We start from the raw sequence: 17,020 nt of genomic DNA, 5'->3' as shown, positions 1-17,020 counted from the left end.
CTCCTCCATGCTCATGTCCCTCTCTGTCTCTGTAATCTCCTCCATGCTCATGTCCCTCTCTGTCTCTGTAATCTCCTCAGCCGCACAATCCTCTGAAATATCTGCACTCATATAATCTCTGTTGAGCATTCCCGATTTTAATCCCTCCACCTTTGGTGGCTGCTCTTGCAGTTGCCAAGACCACAAGCTTCCTTCTTAAACCTCTCCGTCTCTCTACCTCACTTCCCTCCTTTAAGATACTCCTCAAAACCTACCTCTGACCAAATTTTGGACACCTGCCCTAATGTGGCTCAGTGCCACATGTTGCTTTATAATGCACCCTGTGTAACACCTTTGAATGTTCCATTATGCAAAAGGCACAATATAAATACAAATTGTTTTACCAATACATTAATGCTAAAACGTTAGTTAAGGAAAAAGTGGGACCTATCAGAGATAAAGATGGAAACTTGTGTGTAGATGCAGAGGCTATGGGAAGGGTTTTAAATGAATATTTTGTCTCCATGTTTACAAAGGAAAGGGAGGATGTAGATATTGTAGTTCAGGAGGAACACTGCGAGATATTGGATGGGATAGTCATAAAGAGAGAGGAATTACTCGAAGGGTTGAAACCCTTGAAAGTTGATAAGTCGCCAGGGCCAGATGGATTGTTTGAGGCTACTGAAGGAAGTCAGGGAGGAGATAGCAGATGCTCTAAGGATGATTTTTCAATCTTCACTAGATACAGGGGAGGTACCGGAGGACTGGAGAAATGCAAACGTAGTTCCATTGTTTAAAAAGGGATCAAAGTAAATGCCAAACAATTATAGGCCAGTTAGTCTTACATCAGTGGTGAGCAAATTAATAGAATCAATTCTGAGAGATAGGATTAACTGTCATGTGGAAAGGCATGGACTAGTCAGGAATGGTCAGCATGGATTTGTTAAAGGAAGGTCTTGCCTCACAAATTTGGTTGAATTCTTTGAGGAAGTGACAAGAAGGGTTGATGAAGGTAGTGCAGTGGATGTTGTGTACATGGATTTTAGCAAGGCATTTGACAAGGTCCCACATGGCAGATTGGTCAGGAAAGTAAAAGCCCGTGGGATTCAGGGTAATGTGGCAAACTGGATAAAAGGTTGGCTTTGTAACAGGAAACAAAGGGTAATGGTCAATGGATGCCCTTGCGAATGGAAAGTTGTCTCAAGTGGTGTTCCGCAGGGCTTGCTGTTGGGACCCTTGCTGTTTGTGTTATATATTAATGATTTGGACGTGAATGTGGGGAGCACGATTGGGAAATTTGCAGATGACACAAAGATTGGCCGAGTAGTGGATAGTGTAGAGGACAGACATAATCTCCAAAACGATATAGATGGATTGGTGGAGTGGGCGGTAAAGTGGCAGATGGATTTTAACATAAAGTGTGAGGTCATACATTTAGGGAGGTCAAACAGTTACAGGGATTACAAAATAAATGGGAATATACTAAGAGGGGTAGATGAAGTGAGAGATCTTGGCGTACTAGTACATAGGTCTCTGAAGGCAGCACTTCAAGTAGACAAGGTTGTAAAGAAGGCATATGGAATGCTCTCCTTCATTGGCAGAGGTATAGAATATAAAAGTAAGGATACATTATCGAAATTGTATAAAACACTGGTGAGGCCACAACTGGAGTATTGTATGCAGTTCTGGTCACCACATTACAGGAAGGGCGTAATAGCTCTGGAGAGAGTGCAGAGGAGGCTTACAAGAATGTTACCAGGGTTAGAAAAGTGTAGCTATGAGGAGAGATTGGATAGGTTAGGGTTACTTTCCTTAGAACAAAGAAGGCTGAGAGGTGACTTGATTGAGGTGTACAAAATTATGAGGGGAATAGATAGAGTGGACAGGATAAAATTGTTTCCCTTGATGGAGAATTCTAGAACCAGGGGACATAGATTCAAGATAAGTGGCAGAAGGTGTAGAGGGGACATGAGAAAGAACTTTTTTTATGCAGAGGGTAGTGGGTGTCTGGAATTCACTGCCCAAGTTGGTGGTAGAGGCAGAAACTTTAAACTCTTTTAAAAAGTACCTGGATCTGCACCTAAAGTGCTGTAAGCTGCAGGGCTATGGGCTGGGAGCAGGAAGGTGGGATTAGAAAGGGCACCTGGGTGTCCTCAGGCTTGCATGGACAAGATGGGCTGAATGGCCTCCTTCTGTGCTGTAACTTTTCTATGGTTCGATGGTGTTGATAATTTTTATTTATTCATTGGGATGTGGCTGGGCCAACATTTATTGCGCATCCCTAATTGCCCTTGGAAAAGTGGTGCAGAGCTGCCTTTTTGAACTGCTGCAGTCCCTGCGTTGTAGGTACACCCACAGTGCTGTTACGGAGTTCCAGGATTTTGACTCAGCGACAATGAAGGTATGGCTATATGTTTCCAAGTCAGGATGGTGATTGACTTGGAGGAGGACTTCTCGGTAGTGGTGTTCCCATGTATCTGCTGCCCTTGTTCTTCTAGATGGTAGTGGTTGTGGGTTTGGAAGGTGCTGTCTAAGGAGCCTTGGTGAGTACCTGCAGTGCATCTTGTAGATGGTACCCACTGCTGCTACTTGCGTCGGTGGTGGAGGGACTGAATGTTTGTGGAAAAGGTGCCAATCAAGCGGGCAGCTTTGACCTGGATGGTATCAAGCTTTTTGAGTGCTGCTGAAGCTGCACTCATCCAGGCAAATGGAGAATATTCGATCACAGTCCTGACTTATGCCTTGTAGATGGTGTCAACCTTTGGGGAGTCAGGAGGTGAGTTACTCGCCACAGAATTCCTAGCTCTTATAGCCACAGTATTTATATGGCTAGTCCAGTTCATTTTCTGGTCAATGGTAACCCCCAAGATGTTGATAGTGGGGTATTCAGCAATGGTAACGCCATTGAATGTCAAGGGGCGATGGTTGTATTCTCTCTTGCTGGAGATGGCTATTGCCAGGCATTTGTGTGATGTGAATGTTATTTGCTACTTGTCAGCCCAAGCTCTGAAAATTGTCCAGGTCATGCTGCATTTGGGCATGGAATGCTTCAGTATCTGAGGAGTAGCAAATGGTGCTGAATATTGTGCAATCATCAGCGAACACCCTACTCCTGACCTTATGATGGAGGGAAGGTCATTGATGAAATAGCTGAAGATGGTTGGGCCTAGGACACTACCCTGAGGAACTCCTGCAGTGATGTCCTGGAGCTGAGATGATTGACCTCCAACAACCACAACCATCTTCCTCTGTGCTAGCTATGAGACCGACCAGCAGAGAGTTTTCCCCCAATTCCCATTGACATGTCTTGCTAGCACTCCGTGATGCCACACTCAGTCAAATGCTGCCTTAGTCACTCTCAACTCACCTCTGGAGTTCAGCTCTTTTATCCATGTTTGAACCAAGGGTGTAATGAGGTCAGGTGCTGAGTGGCCCCCTAACTGGGCATCAATGAGCAGGTTATTTGCTAAGCACATGCTGCTTGAAAGCAGGACGATGATCCCTTCCATCACTTTACTTATGATTGAGAGTAGACTGATAGGGCGATAATTGGCCGGGTTGGATTTGTCTTGTTTTTTGTGTAGAGGACATACTTAGGCAATTTTCCACATTGCCAGGTAGATGCCAGTGTTTTTGCTGTAGTGGAATAGCTAGGCTTGGGGCACAGAAAGTTTTGGAGCAGAAGTATTCAGTACTATTGGAGAGTATGGTCACCCGTCCATAGCCTTTGCATCATACAATACGTTCAGCCGTTTAAGCTTGTTATGGACAAAGAAATAGAGAAGTTGCAAAAACATGTTTTTGATTGGGGGAGAGCGGATTTTAGTAAAATAAGGCAGGATCTGGCCAAGATACACTGGGAACAGCTACTTATGGGGAAATCTACAGAAGAGCGTTCAAAAAGGAAATGGGGAGGGTACAGGCTCAACATGTTCCCTCTAGGGTGATAGGAAAGAGTAACAAGCACAAAGAACCATGGATGACCAGAGATATTCAGGATAGGCTGAGAAGGAAAAGAGAGGCTTTTAGCAGGTATAAGGGGAGCAAATCAGCGGAGGCATTAGTGGAGTACAGACAGTGGAGGGTGGAGCTTAAGAAAGCAATTAGGAGAGCAAAGAGGAGATATGAGAAAGCTCTGGCTTGTAAAAGTAGGGAAAATCTCAAGATATACTATAAGTATATCAATGGGAAGAGGATAACCAGAGAAAGAGTAGGGCCCATTAGGGACAAAGGGGGCAATCTATGGGTGAGCCAGAGGACATCATTAGAGTGTTGAACAAATACTTCACACCTGTCTTCACCCAAGAGAATGAGGATGAAGGTATCGAACTCGGGGAGAGGGACTGTGAGGTCCTTGAGCAAATTGATATTGGGAGTGACAAGGTATTGGAGGTGTTGGCAGGCTTAAAAGTGGACAAATCTTTAGGTCCGGATTATTTGTGTCCCAGACTGCTGAGGTAAGCAAGGGAGGAGATCGCAGGGGCTCTGACCCAAATTTTTAATTCCTCTCTGGCCATGGGGGAGGTGCCAGAGGGCTGGAGGACAGCTAATGTGGTTACGCTATTTAAGAAGGGTTGTAGAGATAAGCCAGGGAACTACAGACCAGGGAGTCTCACGTCAGTGGGAGGGAAACTATTGGAGAAAATTCTGAAGGAGAGAATCTATCTCTACTTGGAGAGGCAAGGTTTGATCAGGGATAGTCAGCATGGCTTTGTCAGAGGGAGGTCATGCCTAACAAATTTGATTGAATTTTTTGAGGAGGTGACCAGCTGGGTAGATGAGGGTCGTGCAGTTCATGTAGTTTAAATGGGTTTCAACAAAGCCTTTGACAAGTTCCCACATGGGAGACTTATAAAGAAGGCAAATGCACATGGGATACGGGGTAATTTGATAAGGTGGATTCAAAATTGGCTTGGTTGTAGGAGACAGAGGGTGATGACAGAAGGCTGCTTTAGTGACTGGAAGCCTGTGACCAGTGGCGTACCACAGGGATCTGTGCTGGGTCCCCTATTATTCATCATTTATATAAACGACATAGATGACTATGTGGGAGGGTAGTATTAGTAAGTTTGCGGATGACACAAAGATTGGCCGGGTGGTTAACAGTGAGGTTGAGTGTCTTGGGCTACAGGAAGATATAGACAGGATGGTCAAATGGGCAGATAAGTGGCAGATGGAATTTAACCCTGAAAGGTGTGAAGTGATACACTTTGGAAGGAGTAATTTGACAAGGAAGTATTCAATGAACGGCATGACACTAAGAAGTTCTGAGGAACAAAGGGACCTTGGCGTGTGTGTCCATAGATCTCTGAAGGTGGAAGGGCATGTTAATGGGGTGGTGAAAAAGGCAGATGGGACACTTGCCTTTATCAAAATCGAGGCATAGGTTACAAAAGTAGGGAGGTCATGTTGGAGCTGTATTGAACCTTGGTGAGGCCACAGCTGGAGTACTGTGTGCAGTTCTGGTCGCCACATTATAGGAAGGATGTGATTGCACTGGAGGGGTTGCAGAGAAGATTTACCAGGATGTTGCCTGGAATGAAATATTTAAGTTATGAAGAGAGATTGGATAGACTTGGGTTGTTTTCGTTAGAGCAGAGAAGACTGAGGGGCGACCTGATCGAGGTGTACAAGATTATGAGGGGCATGGACAGGGTGGATAGGGAGCAGCTGTTCCCCTTAATTGAAGGGTCAGTCACAAGGGGGCATAAGTTCAAGGTGAGGGGCAGGAGGTTTAGTGGGGGATGTGAGGAAAAACTTTTTCATCCAGAGGGTGGTGACGGTCTGGAAAGTGCTGCCTGTGAGGATGGTGAAGACGGGTTGCCTCACATCCTTTAAAAAGTACCTGGATGAGCACTTGGCATGTCATAACATTCAAGGCTATGGGCCAAGCGCTGGTAAATGGGATTAGGTAGGTAGGTCATGTGTTTCTCACGTGTCGGTGCAGACTCGATGGGCCAAAGGGCCTCTTCTGCACTGTGAGATTCTGTGATTCTGTTTCTTGATATCACGTGGAGTAAATCGAATTGGCTGAAGAGTGGCATCTGTGATGCTGTGGACCTCCAGAGGAGGCCAAGATGGATCATCCACTCTGCACATCTGGCTGAAGACTGTAGAAAATGCTTCAGTCGTATCTTTTACACTGATGTGCTGGGCTCCCCCGCCATTGAGAATGGGGATATTTGTGGAGCCTCTTCCTCCAGTGAATTGTTTAATTGCCCACCACCATTCACTGGTGACCTGATCTAGATCTGATTCGTTGGTTGTGGAATCGCTTAGCTCTGCTTATTGCTTGCTGCTTATGCTATTTGGCATGCAAGTAGTCCTGTGTTGCAGCTGCACCAGGTTGACACCTCATTTTTAGGTATGCCTGGTGCTGCTCCTAGCATGTCCTCTCTTGCACTATTCATCAACACATGTATAAGTAAAACAGATAAAAAGCATCTGCAGAAATACTTGTTCCTCGAACAATATCCTTTGCCATTATACAAACAGTGTCCCTTTAACAACCTGATCTCTCCTGGAATCTACCTCCATTTGACAATTTCACATTGGAAATTTCTGGGTCTGACCGGGTTCCAAAGTCCTCTGGATTAAACCCAGCAGCTTCTCCTCCATCTCAAACTGACTCAACAAAGGAAAGGGAATTGGACAAGCACCTGAAGAGAAAGAAAATGCTGAGCTACAAGGAAAGGGCGGGGGGTTGGGAGGGGAGGGGGGGTGCGGTGGGACTAACTGATTTGTCCTTGCAGAGAACCAGTATGGGCTCAATAATCTCAAGGACTCCTCCTCTTTTGTAACGATTCGCTGATTTTATGATGCAATGAAAATGGAAAAACACATGAGGCCAGGGACCAACCTCTGCAGCCAACACCCACCCCGACACAAATTGGTTCTTAGTTGGTCCAACTCGGTTTCTAGACTCGGTACTGTGAGAAACGCCTGCAATAAAACAAAAGCAAAATACTGCAGCTGCTGGAAACCTGAAATAAAAGGACAAATGCTGGAAATACTCAGGAGGTCAGGCCTATTTGTGGAGAGAGAAACAGAGTTAACATTCCAGGGTACACAGAATAAATTATGAGGAATAAAAAAGGTGCAACACTTGATGGCCAATATAAACTCAGAGACAGAAGAGAAATGGGCGATAGTGCTAAAAACAATTCCTTACTATGAAAGATACTGTGGGATGATAAAGCTGGGAAGCCAGCAGCACATGGTCAGGGGATGGGCAGCAGTGGAAATTTCATTTAGACATGGTTGGTAATAGTAACAGTAAAATATGAAACAGAGCTAAAATACACCCATTATTAGAGGCAGAGGAAGTTAGAGAATGGCAGAGAGGTGGTCAGGGAGGCAGAGGTGAAATGGAGCAATGGATGGACATGGATTCAGATCCACAGTAGAAACATAGAAACTCGGAGCAGGAGTAGGCCATTCGGCCCTTCAAGCCTGCTCTGCCATCCATTATGATCATGGCTGATCATCCAACTCAATAGCCTGCTCCTGCTTTCTCCCCATACCCTTTGATCCCTTTCACCCCAAGAGCTATATCTAACTCCTTCTTGAAAACATACAATGTTTTGGTCTCAACCACTTTCTGTGGTAACGAATTCCACAGTAAAGAGCCACGGCAGCCCCAGAGACATGGAACCTCTTGCAGATAACAGAGGATAGCACCACAAGCTCTAAATGGTAGTTAAATGATCAAAAATACTCACCTCTGAAAGAATTTCACTGTTTTCAATATTAAAATCTCCTGCTGGAGCCTGCAGCTGGAAAGATATCAGAAGCACTGGAGTCAGAGAAAAATCTCCCAATTGAGGGGGGGTGATGTCACCGCGCAATTGTCGGCATGTGATGACATCACAGACACAAACACAGAACATCTGGGTCTGTGCAAACCAGTGATCACCACACATTATGAAAGATGTGAAGGTCCTTGAGAGGGTGCAGAGGAGATTTACCAGGATAGTTCCAAGGATGAAGGATTTTAGCTGCAAGGTTAGGTTGGAGAAACTGGGATTGTTCTCCTTGGAGCAAAGGAGATTGAGGGGAGATTTGATAGAGGTGTACAAGTTTATGATAGGTTTAGATAAAGTATTAGTTAATCGTAAAAGTATCACAGACAGATTTAAGATAAAAATTACAGGGGGAATGTGAGGAAGAAATTTTCCAGAGTGAGTGGTAATGACCTGGAACTCGATGCTTGCGCTCAAAGGGCGTTAATATCCAGGTCCTGATGAATCAAGTGACCCGTGTCAGATCTTAATGTGATATTTGATTTGAGTTTGGTGTATGGAAATCCTCCCCTTCTCATCCCCTGTAAAAGGAGCTTCCGAAATCCATCCCTGTCAGTCCAGGATAGAAATTCACAATATTCTCTCCTCCTGCTGACAGGGACAGGGATGATCACGCATGCGCTCCGCTGAACATTGACCCTGTTGTGGTAATTTTAACAAATGGGCCACAGGCGTCTCAGGTACAGGTCACGATCGTTTATTCGAGCAATTGTAAGGAGAGAACCATCTCAAGGCAGCTTGAGATAGCACTCCGCTCAATTACAAATGTTCAACATATTTATACGTTATTGGTCATGTGCAAGAACATTCCCCAGATTCCAATCTCGTCAACATATAGGTTTACATTAAACAGACATCTCTGGTAACAGGTACATGCATCGTATGTGCCTATTTTCCACCCGGGCAGAGACTTTCCCTCCTATCTAAACTGGGACTATCTGTCCTTCCCCTATCTGTTGAAGAGCACACTTAATCTTAGTTGTTTTCCTAAGTCTCTAGTCTAACTCCCAGGACCTTGCTAGTGATTGCAAACTCTGAGGGTGTACAAAGTTCGAGAGTGTATGAGGTTCATCTGGTTTAACTGTTGATGTACTGGTTTGCGCTGGCCTGCTTGTAGATTCTAATTTAAGTAATTCATTCCCTTATAATGAATTCTCCCTTACCATAAATTCTTTCTTACTTTCTTTCCCCTTACAGTCCCCCCTTTTGGCCCTTGGCCTAGCCCAAGGTAGCCAACCAAACTGGAACTGTCCGTCCCTTTACGCACCGCCGCCCATTGATGCTGGCCAGTCATCCAGCTTTGGGTTGTAAAAGGTACCGTCAGACCATCTACATCATCTGGCCCTTCAATTCAGGCCTCTGGCTCACTAAATTTCGTCCCCACCGGTATAAACTCCCCCAGCACCACGTTTTTTTTGCGACCTTCGAGTATGATGAATCAAGTATGTTAAATACATAATTATTATCAGCTGAATCACAACTAGGGCATGGAAGATAATCAATGGGTGTATGTGTATATTTGTGCCCCAGTTCCACAGATCCTCCCACCATGTGGAATAATCTATTCGATCAATATCTTCTTTTAAGGTTCTAACCTGTTGTTGTGGTGTATAGTAAGTCCTGTACATTTGTTGAGCCTGTCTCCAAATCACAGTTAAGTGCTCTGATAGTAAGGGGATTTCATAGGAGAACTGGTTCAAACACTGCGTCAGGTTATCCCTAAGGCTTTATAGTAGTCATTCCTCTCTTGTATATTTCGGCCAGTTCCACCTTTCCTACCCTTGCCGGCACCTGCGGGTGTAGACATACTGAATGATTGTGCATGGGGCATATCCAGTTGCTCCCATACTGGATCTTTTGCTGACATGTGGTGATACAATATCTCCCATTCCTCATGTATGCAACATGGGTCGGTTCTTTTGCAGCCCATATAGTTTCCATTGTACAATTTGTTGCTGCTTTAAATCCACAGTTAGCTTTGTCTGTCTCATAGATGGGGTGTGCATACTACTGTGGTGGCCTCTATCCTACACTCTTCTAATGTGGTGCTAACTATATTTCCTTCTATGTCTATTGCATATGGTGGAATGTCATGATACCTAATATAATTATCCCCCCGTATCACCCCAATATTTTCTACTCCATGTAATGTTCTGCCGGGTGTTAACATAGGTATAACAGGTATCACTAAGGCAATGCCTATTAGCATATTATTAGTCACTATACATTCAACATTCATTCTATATACTCATGTTAAACTTCTGAGCTGGCAACTGGTCAAGTCATGATCCTTATGTCGTGAAAGATTAAATAAATGTTCATTAGTTACCCATAAAGGAACTACCCCTTCATTAATCTGTCTGAAATTCTCTTGGGCTTGTTCCAGTGCCCAAGATCCATGGGTGCTGCAAATGTCATTTCTGCTTGCTTCATCTGAAATATTTTTCCCTATCCCAATCAGTTTATTGATAGTCCCCGCATGACTTTCGAGCACGGTAGTCAGGTTTTGAATTAACCGTGTCACGTCCTGGTCTGTATTCAGTTGGGTGTTGTGAATTCCCTGTCCCCGTTCTAAGATTTCCTTAAGCTTGGAGCTCAAGGCCTAGACCTTCTGATCAACAGTTGCCAGGTCAATAGCATTAACCATTGATGTCCCTGTACGTGTCATTCCCTTGACACTTCCGTGCCCAATCTGAAGAAAACCATTGCTACAAATCAAAATCACTTGTTCTTCTACTGTTACATTTATCATTACCTGTTGTGTGTCACATTCAGCACTGTCCGTGCTGTACCAAAGTTCCTCCTGTGGTGCGGGATGAGCAGTGATGATCCCCGACCTTGTTGCCAGTACTGATACGCCCTCGACTAGGGTCGTAAATCTGTGGAGACATTAACATCGGCTCCCGTTGTCCGGGTTACCGCTTGGTCAATTGTCATGTATCTTTAACTGTGTGTAATGCCTCCATTTACTTCCCATTTTCATATCCACAAGTGCGCATGTATCACCTGTCATAATTGCCTCGTATGGTCCAGGGCACCTGGAGGCAAACCCTGTTCGCTTCGGGCTCACCTTGACCATTACCTTATTCCCCACTTGGTGGGGGGGCGGGGGTCCATTGTTGCTCTTTGGATTTGCCTGTTTCCATACCCTTAATCACCTGTCGGTCTCTGACTTCCTTCCTTAACTCATGCAATTGCCTACTCATTTCCCTCACATAGTCTCGCATCCTTCCTTTCCTGGTCCTACATCTCCCCCTCCTACTATGATTCCCTCAGGTAGCTGCATTGCTTTCCCTGTCATTAGTTCAAATGGGGTGACCCGGTGGTCCTGCTTGGGGAAAGCCCTAAGGCACGTTAGAATATTGGGCAACACTGTTGACCAGCTGTTCCCTGTCTCTTGAATTGCTTTTGCTATTGATTTTTTAAAAAGTTCGGTTCATCCTTTCCACCATCCCAGAGTTCTGTGGGTGGTAGGGAACGTGGAATTTCTGCTTAATCCCCATAAAATTACCTATTTCTTTAATGACTCTTCCTGTGAAATGAGTTACCTGATCTGAATCCATCTGGGTAGGCACCCCCCCACTCCTTCCAATCTACTGTCTCCTGCTGCTGTCCCACTTCGGACCTCAATTCCCTAAACTGCCTACACAACTCTACAATGCACCTTCTTAACCTATCTTTCAATGGCTCAGTATCTTCACTTCCAGTGGCGGTTCTCTCCGGGAGCCGCTTAACTCTGCATGTGATCACAGTGTTAATCCTGTGGTCTGACATTTTGTAGCTCGCAAGCAATTAATAGTCAGTAATACATCTATTTAGCCTTTTTCCAGCTTTCCCTTTATCTGTATCCATCTTGTGATAAATTGTTAAGTATTATTTCTTCTTACCTTTCAATTGCCTCAACTACAGATTCCACATGGTTTAACTCTAAGTTTTTTTTTCTGACCATGATCATCCTAAGATTCTCTTCAGGTCAGTTTCTCTATTGTCTCGATAGTTTAAAATGTTTTCTTACTCTTTAGGCCATATTAACTATTCCATGTCAACGGGGATCTCTGTCTAGATCTTTGCTTATCTCCCCCTGTACATTTCCAATATCTCAGTTGATTGCCAGATTATCAAATTCACTTCCCTTAAAACAGTTTATATATTGTGTCCTTTTTCCCTAACTCTTTCTCCTACTTGCCTCATACCATTTTACACATACAACATCAGTCACAAGGGGGCATAAGTTCAAGGTGAGGGGCAGGAGGTTTAGGGGGATGTGAGGAAAAACTTTTTTACCCAGAGGGTGGTGACGGTCTGGAATGCACTGCCTGGGAGGGTGGTGGAGGCAGGTTGCCTCATATCCTTTAAAAAGTACCTGGATGAGCACTTGGCACATCATAACATTCAAGGCTATGGGCTAAGTGCTGGTAAATGGGATTAGGTAGGTAGGTCAGGTATTTCTCACGTGTCGGTGCAGACTCGATGGGCCGAAGGGCCTCTTCTGCACTGTGATTCTGTGAAAAGCTACCACCTTATCTTGTTCAGTTGTCTCGAGAGACTTTAAAATCCAATAAAGTATTCTCATAACAGTTTTAAAACAGAAATCAGGCATTGACATGTTTTGCTTCCTTATCTTCTCAAAAAACATTTTGTCTCAAAATTAACCCATTAAATTGTGTCTGACCCTTTTCTTAGAATTATCCCAGATTCATTAACTCAGCCAAAAATTGGATTCCTGCCAAACTTTGTCAAGGTTAGCTTCATATTTTGGGAACAGAATTACAAATAGAAAAGCTTGCAGCATTTGAATTAATGCCAATTGTTGTCAAACCTTTTAAATCGAAAATTCCCTGTTAAGAAATTATCAGGAACCAAACCTCAAATTTTAAACTTTGTAAGAAGTGTAATTTACGCTATCAAAATTAAAACTACCTCTTTCTTATGTGTATTGATTTGTATCCAAGTTAAAAGTCCCATATTTTTATCGACACATTCTTTATCTTAGATAGTTATTCAAAAGTAACCTTCTAAATTACAGTGCACTTTACACCTCAAGATTGTCCCAAATTCAAATAACAGTGCTGTTGGGATGCAGATTTCCTTTCATATTTAATTAATCTCTTCAAAAGAAACCCCTTTTTATCCATTGGAACTACCTAGACTGTGTTTATGCCTTTTGGTTTTCCTAGAATCTTTTGAACTTCAGGTTATTTTTTTCCCTCAGACTTTTAGAATACCAACTCGTATGAGTTAATGTAACTCGTATGTATCAATCCCAATCAGCTTGGAAGCTGGTGATACTAGTCTGCAAGGGGGTGGTACAAAGGTTGGTTCATCTAACCCTGTTTTAGCTTTACAATACGTTCAAATTGCGATTTTTGCCAGAAATCTCAACTCAAACCCTATACTCAAAACTTTGGAATGTTTTAGTATACTTTTCCTTTAATCTAAATTTCAATTCTAAAATGCTGAACAACACACACAAATGGCAATTTAAGGAAGAAAACACATTAAAGCTCACATACAAATGCTTCCTTACACACAAGCAAACATATATTTAGGGGTATGTATTTATATTCCTGTATCCTTAACTTAACGACTTAAAACTCATATTCTAAACAAAACTTCAATTAGCAGTGGGGGGGATAAAGGGATCTTGAAGGTTCCACCTATAGGGACAATCAAACTGACGGAAGCTCACATTTCCGCTGCTGCTGCCTGTCAATGCTTATTAACTCCCCTAGGGGTACCCCCCTTTTCTCTCTTTCTCTCTCTTCAGCACAAGCAGCTCTTGTAACTTAGATCAATTCATTTTTTTAAGTTACAGAAAATTCAGCAGCGGACCTTTCGGGTCCCAATCATCCTTCCACATTTTCTTGATCAATTTTGACTGTTCTTCCGCTCTGGACCTCGTGATGGAGTCCTCGGTTCCACAGTCGAGTTCCATAGCACTTTCCTGTTTTGCTGACAGCATTCTATTTGTTTGTCTCTGCATAATTAATTCATGCGGCTCTGACAACTTAGTTACTCGCTGTTTAATTAGGGGTCTGGCCTCGGTTATGGTTTGTTTCAAACCGTAACCCACCAGCACAGCTCTGCCTCTTGCTTTGGGTAGTGGTCTGGCCTCCCTGCGCGGCTTCGGCACCGCTAGCCTGCCAGCGCGGCTCTTGCCTCCGACCCCGGCGCATCTTCTCCCTGTCCAGTCCTGAGTCCTCCTCCTGATTCTTTGACACTCGGCCAGACTATTCTCGCATAGGCTTACTGCACTATGGGTGGTAAATGAAATATACTCACCCACTTGCAGAGCCGTCCTGAGGATTCGATTCGAGTATCCTGCTGGCTACGCCAAACTGTTGTGGTAGCTTTAACAAACGGACCACAGGAGTCTCGGGTACAGGTCACAATCATTTATTCGAGCAATTGCAAAGAGAGAGAACCATCTCAAGGCAGCTTGAGACAGCACTCTGCTCAATTACAAGTGTTCAGCATATGTATACGTTATTGGTCACGTACAAGAACATTCTCCAGATTCCGCTCTCGTCAACACATAGGTTTACATTCAACAGACATCTCTGGTAACAGGTACATGCATCGTATGTCCCTATTTTCCACCCGGGCAGTGACCTTCCCTCCTATCTAAGCTGGGACCAATCTGTCCTTCCCCTATCTGTTGAAGAGCACACTTAATCTTAGTTGTTTTCCAACCTAAGTCTCCAGTCTAACTCCCAGGACCTTGTTAGTAATTTCAAATCCTGAGGGTGGACAAAAGTTTGAGAGTGTACAAGGTTCATCTGTTTAACTGTTGATGTGGTGGTTCGCGCTGGCCTTCCTGTAGATTCTAACTTAAGTAATTAATTCCCTTATAATGAATTCTCCCTCACCATAAACTCTTACTTACTTCCCCCAATCCCCCCACCCGGGACGCGGATCGGTGCAGCTGCCGCCCACAGATACCAGCGAGGGACCGGTAGCTGGTTATTCTGGCTTCAGAACGGCTCAAGGTGTTTACGAAACCTGCCCGTCCACCCGCTGGCTGCATCTCTCCCTCAATTCCGACATTGATCTTACCAGCTCCGGACCTGACAAACAAGCTGCTTTCCTTCGCCCTCACTCACACTGCGCATGCTCCAAATAATCGAGGCGGGACTGCACCTGCGCACTGGTGTCCCGCTCCAGCAGCCACATTGCGCATGCTCCCGTCCCAGTGTCCGGCTGATTGACGGCAGCTCCGGACCAATAAGAAGAGGGGGCAGGGATTGCACGACTAAGGGGGAGCGGCTGGCCCTCCAACCAATGAGGGGCGGGGCTGAGCCCAGATCTCCCTCATTGGCTGAAACTCTGCATCATTTTGAAAGCTGATTTGTCTCAGGCTGTAGGAGAAAACTGGACCTTTCTGCTTGTGGCTTTAAACAGATGAAACCCTGTGGATGTGGAGCAAATATTTCAACATTTGTTACTGAAATGTGGGAACATGGTGAAACAAACCACAAACTTAAAGGAATAACTGGGCAGACAGGGAATTCACCATTAGAACAAGGTGGGTCCTTAGTTTCAATAAATGAACCGGCAGAAGGGTTAGGACAGGTTAGGGAGAAGGTTAATATTGTCATCATTCAGACCTACATATAATGTAAAGGAGCTGTGGCTCAGTTCATAGCACCCTCGCCTTTGAATCAGAGGGTTGTGGGTTCATGTCCCACTCCCGGAAACCAAGAAACTGTGATTGTACTCGAAAGAGTTGCAATCTGTGTACATATAATGTAAAGGAAAAACTAATCTCAAAGACAATTTGTTGTAATATGTGTGGAAGGAATGTGCTGAACCAGGTTTAAAGAGGTTAAATATGTTTTTTATATTGCACAATTACATCAAAGCTTCAAAGTTGAGACATGAAAGCCCTCGACATTAATCATGACAAGTGGGAACCTAACTGATGATTGATACAATTGGAAACACCAGCTGTGGGTAGGTGTTCACCACCACAGCGACATGTGGTTTCAGAAACTCCAACACAGACAAACAAGGTGTCAGCAGAGATCATCCCGCAACGAGTAAGGAAAACCTTCATATGTGGCACTTTTGCCTTTACAGAATCGGCTTGCTCAGCCATCAGATGGAGTGTAGTCGATCATCTCATCTGATCACACCAAAGTTCTGAGGCTGCTTTCCCAACATCTCTCACAGATGAACGGATGCTAAACATATGGGACAATCACATTAAAATCTGGAACTCAGATGGGAATATGGACTGGTGTTAGGTGGGAAGATCTGGATCAATGTCTTACCCCAGGAAGCTTTAAAATCAGAATGACAGCATTTCAGAAATTATTCCTGTGATATCAGTGATCCCATTCCTATCTGTTAGTAAGAACGATGGAAGTATTTAGTGGAGACAGTAGCATGTTGGAGGATGATGTACACAAGGATTTTCTAAACAAACTGAGGATAATAGTGAGGGGAAAGGAAGGGGTCTGGAAAAAAACAGACTCTTCCTGTTGTTACAAAGGAAGTGGGACCTCCCACTTGGTTTGACACAACACACACATACACAGACTCACATGGATACACTTCCTATCGATCAGGTGGACCAGGTTTTGCCTCACACCACCAACCCGACTACTGACTAAGACTGGCGATAAAGTATCAGTGTCTGTAAGGACCAAAATGTTATAGAAATTCAAGTAAACATTATGCTCCAGGGACTCAAAGCAGTTTTGACTATCTAATTCCAGCACTTTCTCTGAACCTTAATCAAGAATGAACAACATCTTGAACAGAAGCAATGACAAAAATTTAAGCCATCAATAGATACTGAGCGGTCTATGGCCACCCTGGTGATCAACCCTAGTGGGAGATTTTAGACAATACAGGACATCTTTGCATAATTGCAGCCTCTACTTTCCTATTGGTATTCCGGATAATTCCCCTTATATTGATGGTCTGTTCGAAGGTCAGGACACAGAGCAGAATGGATGAAAAGATGGCTCCAAACTCCCTGTAAATCTAACCCTCTGATTTTGGTTTTGTTGCCATCATTCCATCCATTCTGCTGCCTGGCCCTTCACTCCACACAGCCTGACCTTGGTCACCCTTTAGATTGTACACACTCTGTGGATAACAAGCTGGTTACGAAACAGAAAACAGAGAGAAGAGGTTAAGCAAAGTGACTCAGACTGGTAAAAGGTGGGAAGTGATGTTCCACAGGGAGCAATTCTGGGACCACTGTTATTCAAATTTATATAAATGATTTG

This window comes from Cetorhinus maximus, chromosome 23, assembly GCF_964194155.1.
Source record: "Cetorhinus maximus chromosome 23, sCetMax3.hap1.1, whole genome shotgun sequence".
NCBI classification, from domain to species: domain Eukaryota; kingdom Metazoa; phylum Chordata; class Chondrichthyes; order Lamniformes; family Cetorhinidae; genus Cetorhinus; species Cetorhinus maximus.
This window is presented reverse-complemented; position numbering follows the sequence as displayed.